General features: G+C 34.8%; 1 non-coding gene across 1 annotated transcript; it reads left to right on the top strand.

Annotated features, from left to right (window-relative positions):
• Nucleotides 1-2,140: 2,140 nt before the first annotated feature.
• Nucleotides 2,141-2,246, top strand: LOC121228548 (small nucleolar RNA R71). The gene has a single exon (XR_005926124.1). It is a non-coding gene; the product is annotated as a small nucleolar RNA R71 (small nucleolar RNA).
• Nucleotides 2,247-26,192: the final 23,946 nt, after the last annotated feature.

Below are 26,192 nucleotides of genomic sequence, written 5' to 3'. Positions count from 1 at the left end.
TACTTACATATAAACTTACATCTCATTTAATATCAAGGCAATAACATTAAATTACACATTGCCTTATTAAAAATCATATGAACTTACAATTTCTCATAATATCCATAATCATAGAAATCACATTTATGTATGATAATCCAATGCACTTCATGTACCATAGACATATTTTTAAATCAATTCATAAACTTGGCACCATAATCATTTAATTTAACATAATTCAATTAATTCACTAAATTTAACTTTCAAATATAAATTACAGCATTATTGCTGTATTATTATCATACCAACTTACATACTTTCAACACCTCAAAAATTATAATAAATATATCCATTTTACATTGAAACATGCATAAATTAATGCTTATTATACATATGAACTTACCTCAATACTAAAACGGTCATTTTACCAACTTTCCCAACTTTCGATTTTTCTCTTATTCTAGGTTCAAATCTCATTTTTCGAGATCTAAAACATCATATTTACTTACTTAATTAATGTACTATTCAAAACAGTCCTTAACTCAAATTTTTGAAAAATTACAATTTTGCCCCTAAACTTTTGCATATTTACACTTTTGCCCCTAGGCTCGGGAATTAAAATTCATCCCTTATTATTATGTTTATGACATGCTGATCACTTTTCCCTTCTATGGCAACATCAAATTCTCACTGTAACATATACTTATGACTATTATGTATTTTTACCAATTAAGCCCTTTTACTCGTTTTCACTCAAAACCGAGTAGCACAAGTTGTCTAACATAAATCAAAACCTCATATTCTATCATAAAATATCAAAATAAACACATTTCACCTATGGGTATTTTTCCAAATATGAACTCTAGCTTAAATTATTGCTAGAATAAGCTTAATCAAATTACCGGGATTCCAAAAACGTAAAAAACTTGAAAAACGGGGTTAGAACGGACTTACTATTGAGCTTGAAAAGCTTGAAAACCCTAGACATGGCTTCCCCCATGCTAATTTCGGCCTCCATGAAAAAGATGAGTTAATTTTGGCTTTATTTTCCCTTTTTATTTCTTTTAATTACCAAATGACCAAAATGCCCTTCCTTACTAAACTTTCAAAAATTCCATCCATGTCCAATTTTTGTCCATCACTTAGAAATTGGTCAAATTTATATTTAAGACCTTCTAATTAATATTTCAAAGCAATTTCATACTAGAAACTTCTAGAATGCAAGTTTTGCAACTTATTCAATTTAGTCCCTAACTTCAAATTGAGCACTTTATGCATAGAATTTCTTCACGAAATTTTCACACAATCATGAAATCATATCATAGACCTCAAAATAATCACAAAATAATTATTTCTCTCTCGAATTTTATGGTCCCAAAACCTCTGTTCCAACTAGACCCAATTTTGGGCTATTACAACATTAATCGCATTGAGCTGTTCCCTTGGGTTGGGTTCAGTATTACTTGGAAAACTACCTTGTGGTCGTTCGGAGATTAGTTTGGATAGCTGGCCTATCTGAGTTTCGAGCCCTTGGATCGATGCTTGTTGAGTTTTAAGTGCTGCCTCGATGTTCTAAAAACGGGTTTCTGACACTGATATAAACTTTGAGAGCATCTCTTCAAGGTTTGGCTTCTTTTCCTGTTGGTAGGGTGGTTGTTGAAAACCCAGAGGATTTTGTGGTCTTTGATTTCCTTGGCCTCCCCATGAAAAATTGGGATGGTTCCTCCGACCTGCGTTGTAAGTGTTACTAAATGGATTGTTTTGAGGTCGAGGATTATTACCCATGTAGTTTAGTTGCTCATTATCCATGTTATGGCCATAAGGTTGATATTTTGAATAGCTTGTTCCACCGCTACTTGCTTCACACTGCATTACTGGGTGAACTTATGAAGAACTAAGAAAACCATCAATCTTTTTATTTAAGAGTTCTACCTGATTAGAGAGCATGGTGACCGAATCGACGTTATAAACGCCGGCTGTTTTAGTTAGCTTTGTCCTCATGACTTGCCACTGATAGTTATTCAGTGACATCTCGTCTATAAACTCATAGGCATCTTCAGGTGTTTTATTGTTGATGGTTCCGCCCGTCGCTGCGTCAACCATTTGCTGAGTCGAAGGATTCAGACCATTGTGAAATGTTTGTACTTGGAGCCAAAGCGGTAACCCATGGTGAGGGCACCTTCTCAGTAAGTCCTTGTATCTCTCCCATGCATCGTAGAGGGTTCTAAATCCATCTGGACAAAAGAAGAGATGTCATTACATAATTTAGCCATTTTAGCCAGTGGAAAATATTTTAGTAAGAATTTTTACGTCATTTGTTCCTAAGTAGTAATTGACCCTCGTGGTAACGAGTTCAACCACTGTTTAGCTTTGTTCCTTAATGAAAAAAGGAATAAATGAAGACGAATGGCATCATCAGAAATGCCATTGATTTTAAATGTATCGCAAAATTCCAGAAAGTTTGCTAAGTGAGCATTGGGATCTTCATCCTGCAAACCATCAAACTGAACAAATTGCTATATCATCTGAATAGTGTTAGGTTTTAATTCAAAAGTATTTGCATATATAGCAGGTCTAACTATGCTAGATTCAGTTTCTATTAAAGAAGGTTTAGCATAATCATACATAGTGCGTGGAGCAGGATTTTGATTAACCGCAATTGCAGGAGGTAGCTGATTGCCTTGGTTTTTAGCCATCTCTTCGGTTGGGGGTTGACTATCGTCTTCTTGCTCGTTCTCTGTGTATCTTAAGCTGTGCCTTATTTCTCTTTGGTTTCTACAAACTATACGATCGATTTCTTTGTCAAAAAGTAATGGTCCCGACGGGTTTCTTCTAGTCATAAACTATAAAAACCTGCCAAGAGAAAGAAAAAGTAAGTTAATAAATAATAAAATTAAATTAAATTTCAAGAAAAATAAATGGCTAAAGTAATAAAAATTGAGTGTTCCTAATATTTCAGTTCCTTGGCAACAGCGCGAAAAACTTGATTGCGAGGTTTCGTGATAGGTTTTAAATATTTATAAGTACTCATTCTTAAACTAACTATTATCGCGATGTAGGCAAGTGTACCTATCGAACAGTAGTATAGTTTTAGCAAAACCAGATTGTCAAACCCAAAGGAACTAAAAGTACTAGTAATGACTGTCTTTCTATTATCTAGTCTAAGAATAAAGAGGTTTTGTTTTAATTAACAAATTATCTAAACTAAGAACGCACAGAGAAAATAATTAGGGAATTGCTTTTGGGAAAAATCGATTGACTTAAGACAATACCTAAAGAAAAATCCACCTAGACTTTTACTTGTTATTCTGGCTCTAAATCGGACGATTTATTCATTCAACTTGTTCTGTAGAGATCCCTAAGTTATGTTATTATCCCTATTCAAGACTAATAATATCTAATCCCTAGATTGAATAACCGAGAATTTTCTCTAATTAAAACTCTAGGGTTGTATTAACTCGATCTATGGATCCCTTTATTAAGTTTCACCCTAATCCGGCAAAATCTTGTCACCCTATGTCTAGGCGCGCAATCAACTCTGCTTAATTATGACAAATGTACTCTTAGACAGGATCTATTCCTCCTCTAAATAAGAGCATGTCTTGAATCAGTATCCTGGGATATCAAAACAAGAATTAAGAACACATAATTAAGAACAAGTTAAAAATTTATCATACGATTCAGAAAATAATAACAAGATTCGTCTTAGGTTTCAATCCCCTTAGGTATTTAGGGGTTTTAGTTCATAACTAAATAAGAAAACATCTCAGAAGAATAAAGAATACAAAACATAAAGAAAACCAAAAACTCCTGAAGGGAAATTGAGGAGAGATCTTTAGTCTTGATGATGAATTCGGCTTCTGAGATGGATCAATCGGCTTCCTTGGAGTAATTCTTTACTCCCCCTTCTCCTCCCCCTTTTCTTCCTCCTCTAGGGTGTATTTATAGGCTTTGGAATGCCTAAAAGCCTTCAAAATTAGCCTTTTCCGAATTGGACTCAACTTGGGCTCGATAGAGACACGCTCGTGGCACACGCTCGTGTTCGATTACTTCAGGCCGTGCTCGAGCCTGCCAAATTGTCACGGCCATATGGTCTGCTCATGTGAGGAGGTCCAGGCCATGTTGATTTCGTACCTTGGCCCATTTTCTCCGTTTTTTGCCCTTTTCTTGTTCCTTTCGCTCTCCTATGCTCTCCTAAGTATAAAACATGAAATTAAAGCATTAGGAGCATCTAATTCACCATTTCTAATGGGAAATCATCCATAAAATGCATTAAACATGGGGTAAAAATATGTATAATTTACGGTTTATCAGCCCCATACGGATTGAATCTGAAACTTGTGATAATTATTGGACTGGGCTATGTAGGTCCCATAGCCATATCTAAATTTGGGCTAAATGGGTCACACAAGTGTGTGGGCCCACTTGGGCCGAGTAATGGGCTTTAAGCCCATTTGCACCGTTATGTCTGTTTAGGTTACTTAAAGTCACTCGAGGCGACGGTGGACCTTCCGTTGGGTCGTTAAGACCCTGATTTGTAAAAACTACCGAAATACCCTTGTAGTGTAAAATAACCTTAATGCCCCTATAGGGTAAAATGACAATAATACTCCTGTATGGTAGAATGACGATTATGTTCTTATGTTCCGTATGACTAATGTGCTTATGATTTATATATATGATTGTACTGAGTATGACTTTGTATACACGTATAATTTATGACATGACATATTTCATGGGGTTGGGTTATTATGGACGGAGGAAGTGTACGGCTTGTAGCCATTCTGTACAATGCTTTCAGCTTTTCTGCAATACTTATGGCTTTTAGCCGTTCTGTTAACTGGCAACGTTGCTGCAATATTTACGGCCTTTAGTCGTCCTGTCTACAACATTGAGCCATCCTGTCTACAGCATTGAGCCGTCCTATTGACTTAGTGCCGCAACCAGTGCTAAGCTTGGTGTGTTGGCCGAGTGGGTCAATTTTATCTCCACATGGTGTGTTGGTTGGTACGAGTTGTCTGTTGGTTGGACTGGGTTGGGAATTTGTCTGCATATCTGCATCTGGTGCTGATTCTGTATTGGGCTTAGACCGACCTAATTCTATTAATAGGCTAGGCCCAACTGTTACTGATTATGAGAATGGGCTAGGCCCAATTGATTCTGATAAGGGTAGAGACCCAAGTGAAATTGTACTAGACTTTGGCTCACACACATTGTTCTGTTATTGTAATGGGCTCCAGCCCAGACTGATTATGAATTCTATCTGTTTACTAATTGTTTTAGTTTAGGAGGGGATTACACACTGAGTTTTCATAAACTCACCCCTTTTATTAGCTGTGCAGGTAATCCCCAGCATTAGGAGGATCGATGCTGCGAAGGACTCGGAGGTGGCCACACAACTGCTATTGTTTTCGATTTTCTTTTAAGTTATCTATTTACAAGTATTTATATTTGATCTGGGTTGTAACAAGGCCTCTTGTAATTTCTGGTTCTAAATTTGGAATTTTATATACTGTTTTACAACTACTAGAGTAGAACACGGTTTTTTTTCTAAAACAATAACTGTTTTAAAGGTTCCACAAAACTTTAAATTAAGCTTCCACAGTAAATAAAGTTTTAAAGGTAATAATGTTTTACAAGAGAATGACTTTTAATAAACCAACGGGAACTAAGGTTTTCACAAGTTTTAAAATGGCTAGAGGTTTTAAATAGTAAGAAGGTTTTTCAATGAGAACATGGTTTTCGAAAAACACTTCAATGTGAGACGCCAGATTTCGGCCATAACGTCTAGGCCGGGTTTGGGGTGTTACATAACCCGTATCCGTCACCGGATTGGGGTTATAAGGTATTACCGGACATAACCTAGTTCAATACAATTACTCAATTCAAAAATATTTATTTAGAGATCTAATGCTTAACTTATAACCCGATACAGTTCATTTCATATTCAAATGGAAAATGTGAACTCAACATTCAAAGCATACTAATAGTTTATAAATGAATGGATCTGTCAACTTGCAAATTTATAAAGTTACATATCATCATATTCATATAAGTAGCATATATCTTAATGTCCTATTCATTTCAATGCTAACCAAAATTTGTATACCATTCTCCAAAAACAAGCATATTAAATAATACATATATACCAAAATAAGTTCTAGTCATATGGATATATAGCTGAATACATTTTAATACCAAAACATGATATAAAATATACTTTTCAAAGATAATTTAATCATCGATTATGGATTATCAAAAAATCCAGATATTCCATATAGTTCATATGGACTTTCAAATGTTATAACTCAGTTGAATTAAACTCAAATACATTATTTTCATGCTTAATCATATTCGGCTAACTCTACTATAATTATATGAATTCCAAATCAGTATATTAAACTAATTTACATTCAAAATTTACGATGTTTAATTGCTTAAAGACTTACCTCGGATATCGACGAACAATGTAAATCGATTATTCAACTTTTTTTGCTTTTCCTTGATCCAAGTCTGATTTCTTTTATTTTTGTTCTATACAATTTCAAATTAATCTCATTCAAACCCAATTTCATTCAATTTAATCCAACAACACATAACAGGGAAAATTACCATTTTACCCCTGATATTTCATACTTTTACAAATTAGTCCTAATTGCATAAAACACAAAATACATAAAATCTCACAACAACATAGTTAGGCCGAATCTTCCTTATATTCATACTAGTCCATATATTTTAGTTATTTCACATTTTAATCCCTCAATTTATTATTTTTACAATTTAGTCCTAATTACTCAAAATCATCAAAAACTCCAATACAAAACATGTTAATCTAAAACATATCTTTCATATTTCATCATGAAACAAAAAAAATCTCAAGCTCTCATCAATGGAATAACTCAAAATATTCATCAAAATCAGAAATTCAAGCATGGGTCGGATAGTATTCGAAGCAACGATCTAAAAAACGTAAAAATTATCAAAAACTGAAACCAAACTAACCTTGAATTTGAATCAACAATGGTCTAATATCATTTGCTTTCTCTTTTTCTTTTCTTTTACAAGTTTCGGTCAAATAAAATGAACATATGCATGTTTTTTTATGTTTTATTATATTATAACATATTAACTAGTTTACATTATTAACCTTGGATTTAAAATATAAAATCATGTTATATTAAGGTCATTACCATCCATTGCATGTCATCATGGGCTAATTACCACATAAATCCCTCCATTTACAAAGACAAACACATTTCAGCCCTTACACATTAAACCATTAAATTTTCAATTTACGCGATTAAGTCCTTTTATTTAATCAGACACTCAAACATCCAAATTAAATTACGAAAATTTCACAGGCATAAATTCACACAATATAAACACAGAAAATAAATTTTTTAAAAAATTTTCTAACTCGAATTTGTGGTCTCGAAACCACCATTCCGACTAGGGTCTAAATCGGGCTGTTATAGACTGAGTCTCACGAATTTTCGTTCATATTCTGTCATAGCCATGCGACCCTATTTTAACTCGAGAAATTCTTTGTGCTTCTAGTCGATAAATCTCTAGCTAATGTATTTCTTATGAAACTCAGTCTGAAAGAACTCCCAGGTCACTCGTTCTTTCGGAACCATTGATACTAGTGTATTCCACCAGTGATATGCGGTGTCTCGTAGCAAGGATATGGCACATTTCAAACATTCATCCAGGGTACAAGATAGCTGATCAAACACGTGGATAGTATTATCAAGCCAGAATTTAGCTCGCTTAGCATCATCATCATCATCAGTATCTCTAAATTCTTTAGCCCCGTGTTTTCTTATTTTATCAATAGAAGGCTTATGTAATCTCAACGGATCACTCACTTGAGGTATAACAGGTATCAGAGAAGGATTAGTCGGGGGTGGAGGTTGTTGTACAGAAGGATTAGTCTGGATATATTGAGTAAACCAGTCGTTCATCATTTGGTAAAAGGCTTGTTTAGCCTCTCCCTCTTGGCTACTCAAAGTAGGTCGAGAATCAACCTACGATGTCCCTTGCGTGGGAGCTGGAGCTATACTCTTGACATCATCAGCTACGGCTCTATGGGATCCATTTACTATACAAAAACACATTTTCAAATGTCAGAATTCATCACACTATCGTAGTATATAAAATGGCATTTATAGCTAGAGCTACGTTAGTCCTAGAATTGACCAAACCGTAGGTCTGATACCAACCAAATGTAACACCCCTAACTAGTATCCGTCGCCGGATTAGGGTTATGAGGCATTACCGAACCATACATAGCTTAAGAGAGTCAAACATTACTATTCAAGTTTAAGGTAATACAAACTCAATTATAAGTATCATATGTACATTTTCTTTATAGCATTCAAATAATTGAATTATAACTTAGATTATTACATGACAAATTCTAGGTTTAGATTATTACATGACAAATTCCATGTACAAAAATTAAGACATTCAAAAATATTTCAAATACATGCTAATATATATCTATCTAACTTAATAGATATCAAACATATCACTTCCTTAACTCTGCATGTGCGCATGTCAAAAATCAAACAAACTATTGCACTGATTATTGTCCAAACACATATGCTACCTTAATATCAATACCATATAGCCGAACATAACTTAAATGCAACATATATATAATGCGGATTTTAACATATCATTATGAACCATTAAATGAGCACAATATACAAACCATATTACACCCCATTCGCATGCTAAATATCATACTTAAATAGTATTCACATAACCAAGTACACATGATCATATCATTACCATGTACACTTATTTTTATGATGATTATCCGATTATAAATATTAACTTGACATTTTTAACTATCCAAATGGTCATAAATTCAATCATCAAATATATGTATACACAATAATCATACCGTTCCATCACATTAATATATATCATAAACACATTTCTAAAATAATTTAGTAACATATCCGAATATACATTATGTTTATCATTTTCCCTTTACCAAATCATATAACAACATCACAAACATATATACTTTATATTAAGCTTATTAACTCGAACTATTTATAATACAAATCATACATTCCAATTATGCCAATATTAAACCACAACCGAAATATATATATACATATCTATCAACCATGTTTACCTCTTTTGATCTAAATCATAAAGTTCAACTAATACAAAACATATCAATATGACATGTAACACCCCTATCCCGTAACAGTCGCCGGAACAGGTAAGGGGCATTACCAGATAGACAGAACATTACAGATCAATACAGAATCACAGATATCACATGATATTAATGCATAAGCAAAACAAAAATTTATCTCTTATGGAGGTCTCCAAGACCTAAGACATACTTTTAGAAGAAGTTGGAACTAAACCGAACACATTCAGAATTTTCAGAAATAAAAAAAATTCAATTCTGTTGAGGTCACACACCCGTGTGACCAGGCCATTCCAAAACAGAATATATATACTGACTTTTACACACGACCAACAGACACGGCCATGGCTCATGGCTTTGTGATACTTAGCTGGCTACTGACTTAAGCCCACAGCCATATGACACGCCTATGTGTCTTAATCGTGTGATCTTAAGAGGTTACTGCTTTGCATGCACGGCCACAAGGTACGCCCGTATCCCCTGACCGTGTGGCACCATGCAGGCTTGGTTTAAGCCAACTTGCCACCCCTTTTTCGGTCATTTCTACAAGCAATAAATAACAACATTTATATTAAAATTTTCAGCCAATTCCATGCTCAAAACATGCTACATTATAACTAATCATCATCATTCAATAACCTATTCAAATCCATACCAAAACATATTAAAAATCTTATTACAACAACATGCCAAAATGCTCATTTCATAACTCACTTATGACACCTTCTAACTCATGCTTAAACTTACCATTTCCTCAATTTGGCATATTTCAAAATGACCACCACATATAAGCCCATATAACCATTACAAGCATACAAAACTTGGCAACACAAACCATTTACCAATACTAAGCACAAACATACCATTTGCTAGCCAACTCTCATGGCATAAAATATATACATATCAAAGCTTAAATACATAGACATTCAAGCCTATACATGCCATACTTAAAAATATTTACACTTCCAAAAGTACCAAAATAAGTTCGATAGTATGGTGACAATCCTCGACTATCCCCAAGCCTTCAGTAGCTACAATAACGGTAAAACAGACAAAAATCACACAGAGTAAGCTATAACAAGCTTAGTAAGCCAAATATAATTGATTTAACTAGTAAAGCATATAAAGTAAAAATCAATAGCAAGAATTCATAGCCATTTCACAGAATAGTTCATGAGCCTAACCATGCTCATTTGCTTGTATACATGTCATGTTTCATTTCCATGATTTCATACATACTTCACATTCATTATTTCACAGAAACAGAGTCTTTCATATTCAGAAATTTAGTACAATACAAACGTACCTGTATAAATTATACATTTCATATATTCATTCCCATATCCCGTACTCTATCATTAGACGGTTCAGAAACGATACAGATATTCATAAACTAGTACACAAAATCAATGCCTATGTCCCAGACATAGTCTTACACGTAAATCTCAAATCGAGGCCTGTGTCCCAGACACGGTCTTACATGATATCTCAAATCAATGTCAGCATTCCTTTAGAACATATAAAGCTTTTCAGATACTAGCATATTATCGGAACTTACTCGAAATTTATTCATCAGGCTCTCAAGGCCGTCCAATACAGACTACAGTTTGTATGCACAGAATTTAGTCAATTTAACACGTAATTGTAATTTGACTTACCTCGTACGAATTTCAGACAGATACGAGTAGACTATTCGACTGTTTTGGATTTCTCTCGATCTAAGTTTGATTTTCTTTGTTCTTGATCTAATATTATTCAAATTCAACCATTCAATCATTCATTTCATTCAAAATAATTCATGAACACATATTTAGGGTACTTTGTATTTTTAGCCCTTATATTTTCACACTTTGACAATTTAGTCCATTTTTCCCAAAATCACAAATATCCAAAATTCACCAAGATATAGCTTGTCCGAATATACATAGCTTCCATACAAGCCAAAATAACATATTTAATTCACAATTTAGTCCTTCAAAACCTCATTTTCACAAATTAGCCCAAATAGCTCTATTCCATCAAAAATTCAAGAACAAAGCATGTTAATCTCACATATATCTTTCATAATCCATATAAAAACATTACAAAGCTCATATAATCATCAATGGCACATTTCATAATCTTCAACAAGAACAGAAATTCAGACATGGCTTTTAAAGAACACAAAGCAACGATCACAGAAACGTAGAAATTATCAAAAACGGAGCAAAACACATACCCGAATCAAGCTTCCAAAGTGCCAAAATTTCAAAAACTCAAAACCCCTATTTCTTTCTTAAGTTTTGGCTGAACAAGAAGATGATAAGGCCACCTTTTGTTTTATTTTTATTTATTTAAGCTTTAATTTACAAATTACAAGAATAACCTTTATTATAAAACATTAAATTCACCTAACACATGTCCAATATTGTCCACTTACTTTATCAATGGTATAATTACCATGCAAGGACCCTTATTTTAAAATCCAAGGCCAAATAACTCCATTAACAATTAGCCTGCAACTTTTGCATCTTATGCGATTAAGTCCTTTTTGAAAAATCGAGCACAGAAACATACAAATTAAATCACAGAAACTTCGCAGATAAAAATTCACATATCATAGACACAAAAAATAATATTAAAATATTTTTTGACTCGAATATGTGGTCCCGAAACCACTATTCCAACTAGGGTCAAAACCGGACTGTTACAATTCTCCTCCCTTAGGGATTTTCATCCCCGAAAATCTTACCGTTAAACAGATTCGAATATTGTTGTCTCATAGCATCTTCAGACACCCACGTGGCCTCTTCAACACTGTGTCGATGCCACACCACCTTAACTAATGGAATTTTCTTCGTAAGTCATATCAGGCTGAATTTCAATCTTAGACGGTGAAATTACATGCGAAGGATCAGATTTGTATCGTCGAAGCATCGATACGTGAAATACATTATGAATCTTTTCTAACTCAGATGGTAGCCTCAATCTACAAGCAACCGGCCCAACTCGCTTGATGATTTCATACGGTCCAATGAACCTTGGACTCAACTTGCCCTTTTTACCAAATCGGAACAGTTTCTTCAATGGAGATACTTTTGAAAACACTTTAACACCGATCTCAAATTTTATATCTTTTCGTTTTAAATTCGCATAAGACTTCTAATGATCAGAGGCAGCTTTCAGACTATCTCGAATTACTTTCACTTTCTATTCTATTTCTTTTATCAGATCAATACCGTAAATCTTATTCTCACTGAGCTTAGACTAGTATAATGGAGTTCTACTCTTTCTACCGTGTAAGGCTTCGTACGGTGCCATTTTAATGCTCAATTGAAAGCTATTACTATAAGAAAATTCAATCAAAGTTAAGCATTGTTCCCACGTACCTTCAAACTCAAGAATGCAACATCTCAACATATCCTCGAGTATTTGAATAATCTGCTCGGATTGACCATCCGTCTACGGATGAAAGGCAGTACTGAAGTGCAATTTTGTGCCTAAAGCCTGTTGCAATTTCTTCCAGAAACGCGAAGTGAATCGTGGACTCTATCAGACGCAATAGACAATGGCACGCCATGCAATCTCACGATATAAAAAATATATAACTCAGCTAATTTATCGAGTGAGTAATCAGATCGAATCGGAATAAAATGAGCTAATTTCGTCAAACGATCAACTACAACCCAAATTGCAGCTTTCTTTCTCGGAAACAGGGGCAAACCCGAAACAAAATCCATGGTTACTCAATCCCACTTCCATTTAGGAATCATAATCGGTTGTAACAAACCAGATGGCACCTGATGCTTAGCTTTAACTTGCTGACAGATTAAACATATCGAAACAAAGTCAGAAATATCTCTTTTCATTCCCGGCCACTAGTATAGTTGTTTCAAATCGTTATACATTTTTGTACTTCCCAGATGTACAGAAAATCTACTATTGTGACTTCACTCAAAATCGTTTGAATTAACTCCAATTTCTCGGAACACAAAGTCTATTTCTGAATCTGAAATAATCATTAACATCAACTCGAAATTTAGAATCACACTGAACTCGTTTTGCTATTAATTCAGTGTCAGACTTCTGAGCTTCGATAATTTGTTGTAAGAACAAGGGTCTTGCTTTTAATTCAGCTAAAATTGAACCATCATCAGACAGAACCAAATGACATTCATTGCACGCAAAGCAAACAACAATTTTCAACTTAGGGCATCAGCAACAACATTTGCTTTACCCGGATGATAATCTATCACAAGTTCGTAGTCCTTTAGTAATTCAAGCAGTCTTCTCTGTCGCAGATTCAAATCTTTTTGCCTCATTAAATACTTCATACTTTTATGATCAGAAAAACACGTGACATTTCTCACGAAACAGATAGTGACGCCAGATCTTCAAGGCAAACACAATAGCAGCTAACTCGAGGTCGTGAGTCGGATAGTTCTTTTCATTCTGCTTTAGTTGTCTCGAGGCATAAGCTAGAACTTTTCCTTCTTGCATTACAACACATCCCAAACCAATCAACGAAGCATCACTATAAATCACAAATTCTTTACCCGATTTAGGTTGTATTAAAATCGGAGCTTCAGTCAATAAAGCTTTCAACTAATCAAAGCTGATTTGACACTTTTCAGACCACTCAAACTTCACATTTTTCTGGAGAAATTTTGTCAACGGAGTCACAAGCATCGAGAAACCTTTCATGAATCTTTTATAGTAACCAGCAAGTCCCAAAAAACTACTAACTTCAGATACATTCCTCAGATTTTCCAATCTAGAATAGCTAAAATTTTGCTCGGATCAACTCAGATACCAGAGGCTGATACAATATGACCCAAGAAACCAACTTCTCGCAACCAAAACTCACATTTACTGAACTTTGCAAACATATGCTTATCACGCAAAATCTGAAGCGCAACTCTCAAATGCTTAGCATGCTCAGTTTCATCACGTGAATAAATCAATATGTCATCAATGAATAGCACAACAAATTGATCTAGACACGGTCTGAAAATTCTATTCATTAAATCCATGAAGATAGCAGGTGCGTTCGTTAACCCAAAAGGCATAACTAAAAATTCATAATGTCCGTACCTCGTTCTGAAAGTAGTTTTTGGAATGTTAGAGTCCTTTACTCGCAACTGAGAGTAACCCGATCTCATATCTATCTTTGAAAACACAGTAGCACCTTTCAACTGATCAGATAAGTCATCAATTCTAGGCAGAGGATATTTTTACTTTATAGTCACTTTGTTAAGCTGACGGTAATCAATACACATTCTCATTGTGCCATCTTTCTTTTTCACAAACAGAACAGGAGGACCCTATGGTGAATAGCTCAATCTAGCAAATCCTCGATCGGTCAATTCTTGTAACTAAGACTTTAGTTCTTTTAGTTCGATCGGAGCCATTCTGTATGGAGCTATCAAAATTAGAGTAGTACCAGGCACCAATTCAATGCCAAATTCTACTTCTCTAACTAGAGGTAATCCCGAAAGTTCTTCAGGAAACACATCAGGGAACCCACAGACAACAGGTTCAGATTAAACTTTCTTCTCATTCACTTTTGAGTCTAACACATAAGCTAAGTAAGCTTCACAACCTTTCTTCACATATTTCTGTGCTTTCATTGCAGATATCACAGCTAGTAGTCCGTTCAGATCACTAGACTCAATTCGAATTATCTCATCATTCTTACACCTTAAATCAATGACTTTTCGTTTACAATTCACAATAGCATTGTGCAAAGTTAGCCAGTCCATTCCTAGAATTATATCAAATTCGCCGAAAGGCAAAAGCATCAGATCAGCAAGAAAATAGATATCTCGAATCAATAATGGACAATTCTTCCAGACTTTATCAACCAAGACACCTTTGCCTAAGGGTTTTGATACTCTAATTACGAATTCAGTAGACTCTACAGGCAAAGTCTTACTATGCACTAAATTCATACAGATATAAGAATGCGTTGATCCAGGGTCTATTAATGTAATCACAGAAGTATCACAAAGAGTAAAAGTACCAGTAATCACGTCTGGAGATGAGGCTTCCTCACGAGCTCGGATAGCATAGGCTCTGGCAGGTACTCTAGCCTCAGATCTAACAACAGTCCCTAGTAGCTCTTTGACCACCACTTGCATTTCTTGTATTTCTGGAAGGACTACCTTTAGATGAGGTGTTGCTCGGTCTCAGATTTTGTACATTCTCTTGCTCAGCAGGTTCAGGACAATCTCTTACAAAATGGTCTAGAGATCCAAATCAGAAACAGGCTCGATCATTCAATCTACAATTTCCCAGATGTCTTTTACCATAGTGTTTACATTCAGGTTTCTTAGATTGGACATTCTCGACGGTTGCAACAGAAGTAGCAGGAGCTCTAAAATTCGAATGCGATCTAGCTCAATCTCGATTCGAATGTCTTACATCAGCCTTTGAACGGCTATGATCATCTCGAAATTTCTTTGTGACAGACTGAAATGATCTACTCAAAGATATCTTTCTAACATCTCTAGCTTTAGAATCAGCTTTTCTTTTCTCTTTACTTAATTCTTCAGCTTTACAAGCTCGCTCAATGAGCACTACCATTTCTTTAATTTCCAAAATCCCAATTAACAGACGGATATCTTCGTTTAGTCCATCTTCAAACCTTTTGCACATTATTGCTTCATTTGAAACACATTCCCGAGCATACTGGCTCAATTTCACAAATTCACGTTCATATTCAGTAACAAACATACGGCCTTGTTTAAGCTCGAGAAACTCTTTACGTTTTTGATCGGTGAATCTCTGACTAATGTATTTCTTCCGAAATTCAGCTTGGAAGAAATCCCAAGTAACCCGTTCACTCGGAACCACAGATATTAAAGTTTTTCGCCAATGGTACGCCGTATCTCTCAAAAGTGAAACGGCACATTTTACACATTCCTTAGAATTCAGAGACATTTCATCAAACACTCGTATTGTATTCTCTAACCAGAGTTCAGCTATTTCAGTATCATCATTCGTTGTAGCTTAGAACTCTTCAGCCCCATACTATCTAATCTTATCAACTGGTGGTCTACTTATCTGTACCAGATTCACTGGCCGCATAACAGGAATTTGAGGAGAATTAATCGGGGGTGGAGGTTGTTGTATACCTGGATTGGTTCGAATATATTGAGTGAACAAATCATTCATCATATGATAGCAGGCTTTTTTAGCCTCATCATGACGGCTACTCGTAGCTGGTCGAGAATCAGCTTGCACCATCTCTTGCGCGGGAGCAGGCGTATTGCTTTCAACATCGTCTGCTATAGCTCTATCGGGATCCATTTGCTATATAAAAGCACATTTCAATGTCAGGATTCATCACACTATCGTAGTTTCATATATATGGCATGTATAGCTAGACTCACATACGCTATGGTAGTCTTAGAACCGACTAAACCATAGCCCTGATACCAATAAAATGTAACACCCCTATCCCATAACCTTCGCCAGAATAGGTAAGGGGCATTACCAGACAGACAAAACATTACAGATCAATACAGAATCACAGATATCACATGATATTAATGCATAAGCAAAACAATAATTTATCTCTTATGGAGGTCTTCAAGACCGAAGACATATTTTTAGAAGAGGTTGGAACTAAACCAAACACATTCAGAATTTTCAGAACTTAAAAAAAAATTCAAATTCTGTTGAGGTCACACGCCCGTGTGACCAGGCCGTGCCAAAATAGACTATATATACTAACTTTTACACATGGCCAACAGACACAGCCATGTGCCATGGCCGTGTGATACTTAGCTGGCTACTGACTTAAGCCCATAGCCATATGACACGCCCATGTGTCTTAACTGTGTGATCTTAAGAGGTTACTTCTTTGCATACATGGCCACAAGGCACGCCCGTATTCCCTGACCGTGTGGCACCATGTAGGCCTGGTTTAAGCCAACTTGCCACCCCTTTTTGGTTCATTCTACAAGCAATAAATAACAATATTTATACTAAAATTTTCAGCCAATTCCATGCTCAAAACATGCTTCATTATAACTAATCATTATCATTCAATAACCTATTCAAATCCATACCAAAACATATTACAAATCTTATTACAACAACATGCCAAAATGCTCATTTCATAACTCACTTATGACACCTTCTAACTCATGCTTAAACTTACCATTTCCTCAATTTGGGATATTTCAAAATGACCACTACATACAAGGCCATATAACCATTACAAGCATACACAACTTGGCATCACAAACCATTTACCAAAACTAAGCACAAACATACCATTTACTAGCCAACTCTCATGTCATAAAATATACACATATCAAAGCTTAAATACATAGACATTCTAGCCTATACATGACATACTTAAAATATTTACACTTTCAAAAGTACCAAAATAAGTTCGATAGTATGGTGACAATCCTCGACTATCCCCGAGCCTTCAGTAGCTACAATAACTATAAAACAGACAGAAATCACACAGAGTAAGCTATAACGAGCTTAGTAAGCCAAATACAATTGATTTAACTAGTAAAGCATATAAAGTACAAATCAACAGCAAGTATTCATAACCATTTCACAGAATAGTTCATGAGCCTAACCATGCTTATTTGCTTGTATACATGTCATGTTTCATTTCCATGATTTCATACAAACTTCGCATTCATTATTTCACAGAAACAGAGTCTTTCATATTCAGAAATTTAGTACAATACAAATGTACCTGTATAAATTATACATTTCATATATTCATTCCCATATCTCGTACTCTATCATCAGACGGTTCAGAAATGATATAGATACTCATAAACGGGTACAATATCGACGTCTCGGATGTAGTCTTACATGTAATTCAGTATCGATGTCTCTGTCCCAAACAGGGTCTTACACGAAATCAGATACGATGCCTAAGTCTCAGACATGGTCTTACATGTAAATCTCAAATCGAGGCCTGTGTCCCAGACGCGGTCTTACATGATATCTCAGATCAATGTCAACGTTCCTTTAGAACATACAGAGCTTTTTCAAATACTAGCATATTATCAGAATTTACTCAAAATTTATTCATCATGCTTTCAAGGCCGTCCAATACATATTATAATTTGTATGCGTAGAATTTAGTCAATTTAACACGTAATTGTAATTTGACTTACCTCGTATGAATTTCAGACGGAAATGAGTCCTATTCGACTATTTTGGATTTCCCTCGATCTAAATCTGATTTTCTTTGTTCTTGATCTAGTATAATTCAAATTCAACCATTCAATCATTCATTTCATTCAAAATAATCCATGAACACATATTTAAGGCACTTTACATTTCAGCCCTTACATTTTCACACTTTGACAATTTAGTCCATTTTTCACAAAATCACAAATATCCAAAATTCACCAAGAGTATAGCTTGGCCAAATATACATAGCTTCCATACAAGCCCAAATAACATATTTAATTCACAATTTAGTCCTTCAAAACCTCATTTTCACAAATTATCCCAAATAGTTCTATTCCATCAAAAATTCAAGAACAAAGCATGTTAATCTCACATATATCTTTCATAATCCATATAAAAACATTAAAAAGCTCATATAATCATCAACGACACATTTCATAATCTTTGACAAAAAAAGAAATTCAGACATGGGTTTTGAAGAACACAAAGCAACGATCATAGAAACGTAGAAATTATCAAAAATGGAGCAAAACACATACCCGAATCAAGCATCCAAAGTGCCGTAATTTCAAAAACTCAAAACCCCTATTTCTTTCTTAAGTTTCAGCTGAACAAGAAGATGATAAGGCCACCTTTTGTTTTTTTATTTATTTAAGCTTTAATTTACAAATTACAAAAATAACCTTTATTATAAAACATTAAATTCACCTAACACATGTCCAATATTGTCCACTTACTTTATCAATGGTATAATTACCATGCAAGGACCCTTATTTTAAAAGCCAAGGCCAAATAACCCCATTAACAATTAGCATGCAACTTTTACAGTTTACGTGATTAAGTCCTTTTTGTAAAATCAAGCACAGAAACAGACAAATTAAATCACAAAAACTTCGCAGATAAAAAATCACATATCATAGACACAGAAAATAATATTAAAATATTTTTTTGACTCGGATATGTGGTCCCGAAACCACTATTTCGACTAGGGTCAAAACCAGACTGCTACATGACAAGCTTACCATAATGAATGATCATAAGCCAAACATATCATTACTTTAAACCGTAAGCATATACCAAGCACACCACATATCTATGACATGCATATTACATAACTAATATATTACATATTAAAACTCTATAAGCATCCTTCATTTACCCCAATTACCGAAACACATGACTAAGCACCACAACATATATGTATCATGAGATTACTTTCCATATAAGCTTAAACCATGACCAAATTTACACAACCATTAGCAATATAATCAAGCCATTTTCATATGGCTAATTATAAACACATTCAAAATAAACTAACACAAAGGAGAGCCTATACATGCTATAAGTTCGAGTTCAACTTATAAAAGTACCAAAATAGTCAATAGTGTGATAAACTTTGCTGACGATTCCTGAGCTCGTAACTAATCTCCAAAATCTATAAAACAAATGAAAACATAAACACACACAGTAAGCTATCATGGCTTAGTAAGTCATAAGCAAATAAACAACTCAAGGACATAATCAACTCATTTAAACCAAACCAAATTATACTATCATAATCACATTTAATCTCAAGCTTACAATTTCATGTATAACATATACTTTCACATATAAATTTATTCATGGCCGAATGTACATATATATATTAACAAAGTATCCTTCAATTTCAAAGCCAAAATATCATTATATAACCAAGTACATTTACACTCATATACATATACTCATGAATCAAAATATAACATGACATACATATTCATTGCATATGGCCAAATATAATACACAAATGCACATATGTATACATCAGTAACTTGTATAATTTGCATCACATATCAAATAACGAACTTACCTTATTTTCAAATAGGTAGTCAACTAACTCATACCTGATCGTTTTAGCTCATTTTACACATTTGATCACAACTTATCATTGCCCATTGAACCATTCAAAATTGATTAGGATACTCGGATAATCACACATATCGTAAAATGCCAACGTCCCAGACGTGGTCTTACATGTAATCACATATCCATGCCACTGTCCCAAACAGGGTCTTACACGAATCAAATATGATGCCGAAGTCTCAAACATGGTCTTACATGTAACCACATATATCGATGCCAACGTCCTAGACGTGGTCTTACACGAGAACACATATAAAAAATCCTATGTCATGACATATGTATCCTAGCTATTCCTAAGGTTTGTACGAGGCTTTCGGACGTCATAACTCGGTCGAATCAAACTCGTAAACATAGTTTCCAAGTATATACACATTCGGCTATCATATATACAAGCTTATAAAATTTAAGTCAGCATTTTACATTCACATATATTCAAAATTTTCAGCATTTATTTGCTTATAAACTTACCTCGGACAACGAGAATCGGAATGGGACGACTAATCAACAACTTTGGTTTTCTGCCAATTTAAGTCTGATTTCTTTGGTTCTTGATCTAAACATATTCAAATTAAACTCATTCAAACATATTTTCACTCATTTTACTCCAAAAACACATAAATGAGTAAATTGCCATTTTACCCCTGACATTTAACACTTTTTACAATTTGGTCCAAATTGCACAAAACACAAAACATACAAAATTTGCATACACCATGCTTAGGTCGAATGTTCCTTGTGTTCATACAAGTCCATACATTTTATTTATTTCACATTTTAGTCCTTCAATTTATTATTTTTGCAATTTAGTCCTAATTACTCAAAATCATCAAAAATTCAAATACAAAACATCTTAATCCAAAACATATCTTTCATATTTCATTAACTAACATCACAAAGCTCAATTATTCATCAATGGCATAGCTCAAAATATTCATCAAAATCAGAAATTCAAGCATGGGCTTTGTACATTACACTGCAACGATATTAAAAACGTAAAAATTATAAAAAAAACTAAGCTAGTTACATACCTTAAATGAATCTTCAATAATGCCGAATACCCTAAGCTTTCTTTCCTTTCTTTCTTTTGTTATATTTCATCAAATGGATGAACAAATGCATGAATGTTTTAATTTATGTTTTATTATAATACATATTATTTCACATTTTACTAATTTAACCTTAAAACTAAAATTTTAAACCATTATAAATCATGGTCACTACCGTCCATTAAAATTTATCATGGGAAAATTGTATCTTAAACACATGAATTTACAAAGACATTCACAATTCGGCCCTTACATATTAAACCATCAAATTTTCATTTTACGCGATTAATGCCTTTTTATTAAATCGGCACTCAAACTATAAAATTAAAACACATAAATTTCATAGATATTCACACATAATAAACACAAAAAAATAATTTTGAAATATTTTTCTGACTCAAATTTGTGGTCCCGAAACCATCGTTCCGAATAGGGTCCAAATCAGGCTATTACAGACATGGCATTGACATCATTATGTGAGCCAATGTAAGACCATGTCTGGGACATGACATCAGCATGAGGCATCATGTAAGACCATAGCTGGGCTATTGGAATCGATATGAGATTTCCATGTAAGACCATGTATGAGACATGGCATTGGTATGATACATCACTACGAGTTTTTCTCGAGTATCCTTGGTATCCCAAGAGATTCAACAAGTAATCCAAAGATTTTGTCAAAGAAATGACAAGTTTTGATCATGTTGAAAGGGTACAAGTATGTACGCAAAATTCATGAGTAATGAAGTACGCAAAATTCATGAGTAATGAATTCGATGTATATAGGACATCTGGTAAGAATATAAATGAGTAAGTTCTACCTATGAAAATGATCTTGTGATGACCTTGTGATTATAAGTCTATACTTATGATGTATAAATAGGTGGTAAATTTGATTGATGATCATGTGTGAGGCTTTGAGGCCAAATTAAATTGAGACATGATAAGTTTAAGTTTTGTTGTTGATGTGTAGGTTAAATTGGCCAATGAATGGCATGTAAATATTTGATAATGACTAGCTATTGGAATGGCTAGTTAAGGATATGCTTTGGTGTTATGTATGATTAAATGGATGTTAATACAAAGAAATCATGAAAGACTAAAGTTAGTAGTAAAACAGTTCTGGACAGGAGCAATTGTATAACTTTGAAAAATCACCAAAAATTGGGGAAATTGAATTAGATGTTGAATAAGATATGAAATTAAATTTTATTGAGTCTAGTTTGACATAAGAATTTCATATGGGACAGGGTCAAGATGAATTTGGAATCCCCTGTTCTGACTTTGGAAAATCACTAAAAATAGTGTAAAAATAATTATGAGTTATAATTTATATTTTTTAAATTCTTAATGAATATATTTTCAAGAGAATCAAACGATAACATCGTTCGAGTTCCATACGATGAGATAATTAATTTTTAGTGAAGAAGGGTAGAAACTATTGGATAGCAGAACAGGGGTGACTTTAAAAAATAAACTATACTTATTGACTGAACCAAAAATTCTGGAAATTTTACGGTAAGGAGATATGTGAGTGTAGTTTCAGAGAAAATTAGCAGAACTTAATTTGGAGTATCGTAGCTCAAGATATAAATAATTTAGTTACTATAACTCATGTAGATAGCTTGATATGAACATAAGTGAATAGTGGAACTTTATCCAATTATGATTGCATTATCTTGAGAACATATTATGAGGATTGTTAAAAGCATGTTAATAAATTGTTTATTATTTACATACCTACTTACTAAGCTATATGCTTACTCTCTCTTCCTTTCCTTTTTCCTATAGTGTCACAGATGCTAGCTCGAGTTGGAGGTCGTCGGAGATCCTATAACACTAACAAGCTATTGATGGGTATCAATGATTTTCTAGCATTTTAAGTGGATGGAATGTATAAGGATTTGGTTATTGTGTACATGATATTATGAGTTGGCCTAGAATATTTGCCTATGCTAATTGAAGGTCATTATTGTATAAGGCCATTTAGTGTGGCTAATATTCGCTATGTTATAAGTCTATGATGAAGCATTACATGGATGTGCATGCTTGTTTGGGTTGGATGAGCGAATGTGTGATAATTATGTGTGGCAAATACTAAATGTGAAAGGTTGAGTAAGTTACATGTTATAATTAGTTAAGTGTGTGTGTGGTTGTGCATGTTGAATGTGTTGAAAAACTTAGCATGGGTGTGCAAGTGTTTTTTGATGGAAAAAGGCTTGGTAAATAGCCTAACTATCATCCATACGGATGGCCACACGGCCTAGCACACGAGCATGTGACATGACCGTGTGACCCTAAATAAGTGATGACGTCATAAACAGAGAGTTACACTGGTGGAGGACATGGGTATTTCTGAGCCACACAGGCTTGTGTGACCACACGGCCTGCCCACACGGGCGTGTCACTCTCCAAAATATGAAAATTTTCTTAGTGTCTCAAAAGTTTCAAAAGTTCTCAGTTTAGTCCCTAACCACCTCCAATGTATGTTTTGGGCCTCGTAGGCCTATATAAGGAAATTTAAGATAGAATTGAAAAGTTTTAAATTTGAACGAAATTTTATGACCTGGAAATGTTTGTATGCTTGCGTTTGAGTCCGATAATGCCTCGGACCCTATTCTAGCGACAAACGTGGGTAAGGGGTGTTACAAAACACCTGCATCCTTAAAGTTGTAATGGCTCAATGATGGCGAAGAACTCAAAGTCAACGAGCAAGCCATTGTTTCCTTTTCCATTGGCAAGTATAGTGATGAAGTTGTGTGTGATGTGGTGCCGATGCAAGCTAGCCATTTGCTATTGGGGATGCTGTGGCAATTCAACCGTCGAGTCATACATGACAGATATACTAACCGTTACACTTTCAAACATCGTGGAAAGGATGTGACTTTGACGCCACTTACCCCTAAGCCAGTGTACTAAGATTAGCTTAAATTGAAAAACTCTATTGAAAATTTGAGAGCAAACAATCAAGAGAGAAAGAAAAAGAAAAGAAATTATAAAAAAATAAAGGAAAGAATGAGGTAAAAATGAGGGAGAAAAACAAATAGTGTGAGATAAAAACATGGGAGGAAAAGGAAAGAAAATGAGAGAGTGATTCTGGGAAATTGAGTTTCTATGCAAAAGAGAGAGAAATCTGAAAATCTTTGTTGTTTAAACAGCCCATGCTTGTACTCATTGCAACACCCCCCACCCGTACCCAAGACTGGGACAAAGTATGAGGCATTATTGGACACATACTTAGACATTTTAGAAAGACGAGTCTTAAAATTTCATTTCCAAATTCAAACCAATTGAACAAAATCATATTATCTCCATTATGGACCTACGAGGTTTAAATCGTGCATTAAAACAATTTGGGATAGAACCAACAACTTAAGAAAATTTTACAAAAATTCCTAGGGTTAAGCCTCCAACGCCCGTGTGGAGGCATTGCACACGCCCGTGTGCTTGGGAGAACGCCCGTGTACTTTACCCGTGTAGAATTATTAAAATGTAGTTTTCATTTTGAGCCTACAGGGGTTTTCACACGGCCAAGCACACGCCAGTGTCTCTGGCCCGTGTCCCTCACACAGCCTAGACACACCCGTGTCTAAAAACCTGGACATTCTGTTTATGACATCATCATCATCTAGAGGCACACGGCCAAGGTACAGACCCGTGTACTAGGCCGTGTCCTCTACACGGTTGAGACACACGAGCGTGTCTCTGCCCGTGTGTTTACTATCATGCAAACTAACCTAAAACTTCTAGGTGCAGGGGACACAGGGCTGAGCGACACGCCTAAGGGGCTGGCCATGTGTCACACACGGCCTTGACAGATGCCCGTGTGTCTACCCGTGTGGACGTTTTTGGAGGCTATTTTCCAAGCCAATGGTCACCCTTAACATTCATACACATTTATAAATTTCAATGGTATTTAGTATGGCCTAAATATGTCCATAACCCACCTTGGCATAGTCTTTTGCATGTTAATCTCATCTCATTGGTTGAGGACATGCTAGGTTATCCTTTTTGTATTAAGGATTACCGTTCCAATAATCACCTTTTATACTTGGCTCATTTTATAACTCATTGCCAATTATGACCTGACCAGCTCCAAGTGATTCATCCACATTACACATAGTCATTCATGGTATAACACATTTGGCATCCACAAGAAATATTCACACGTAACCATGCACATTTAGTAGGTTGATAACCTTCATCAAAATGAGCCATACCTCATGGCCATATACAAAATGATGTAAGCATAACATTCAAGCCTTTACATTGGCTAGCCAAATGACACATATAACAAAAATAACCAAAAATCCTACACATGCCATTATAACGAAATAAAAGTTTCTATATACCAAAATAAGACAAGTTGATAGTGCTGACAAAGCTTCGACCGTCTTCCAACCATCAAGAGTCTTCGAGCTCTGAAAAACAAGAGAAAAGAAAGAGGGGTAAGCATTTACATGCTTAGTAAGTCCGAATAACTGGAAAGTAAACTTACTGGTTAATTAGCATACAACCATATTAGGCAATAATTCCAACAAGTATGAAATAGTTTTCCTATCACATGAACTCAATCATCAAGTTAGTCTCCTATCAATACATCATGTCATTAGTCTTAGATGAGCTCAACAATTCAGTATTTCCATTCTTTATTTCTCATGTTAATCCCGCTGAGTTTCTCAAAAATCTCGATGGATAGCCCAATTACTGTCAAGTCAAACAAGTGGTCATCTCAAGTACGCACTCCCGTGATTCTTACATCTTACGGCGAGATTACCAGTCTAGGCTAAATCCCCAATAGTATCAACTCTTAGAGCATTGTCGAGATCACCAGTCCTGGCTAAATCTCTTTGAACGACAATTGCTCTCATAAACTTGGATTTGAATTGCCAGTCTAGGCTAAATTCAGTCCTCAATCGGATTACCCGTCCGGGCTA

The sequence above is a fragment of the Gossypium hirsutum genome, chromosome A04 (genome assembly GCF_007990345.1).
Source record: "Gossypium hirsutum isolate 1008001.06 chromosome A04, Gossypium_hirsutum_v2.1, whole genome shotgun sequence".
NCBI classification, from domain to species: domain Eukaryota; kingdom Viridiplantae; phylum Streptophyta; class Magnoliopsida; order Malvales; family Malvaceae; genus Gossypium; species Gossypium hirsutum.
The sequence above is the reverse complement of the archived record's forward strand: the minus strand, read 5'-3'. Positions and strand labels throughout refer to the sequence as shown.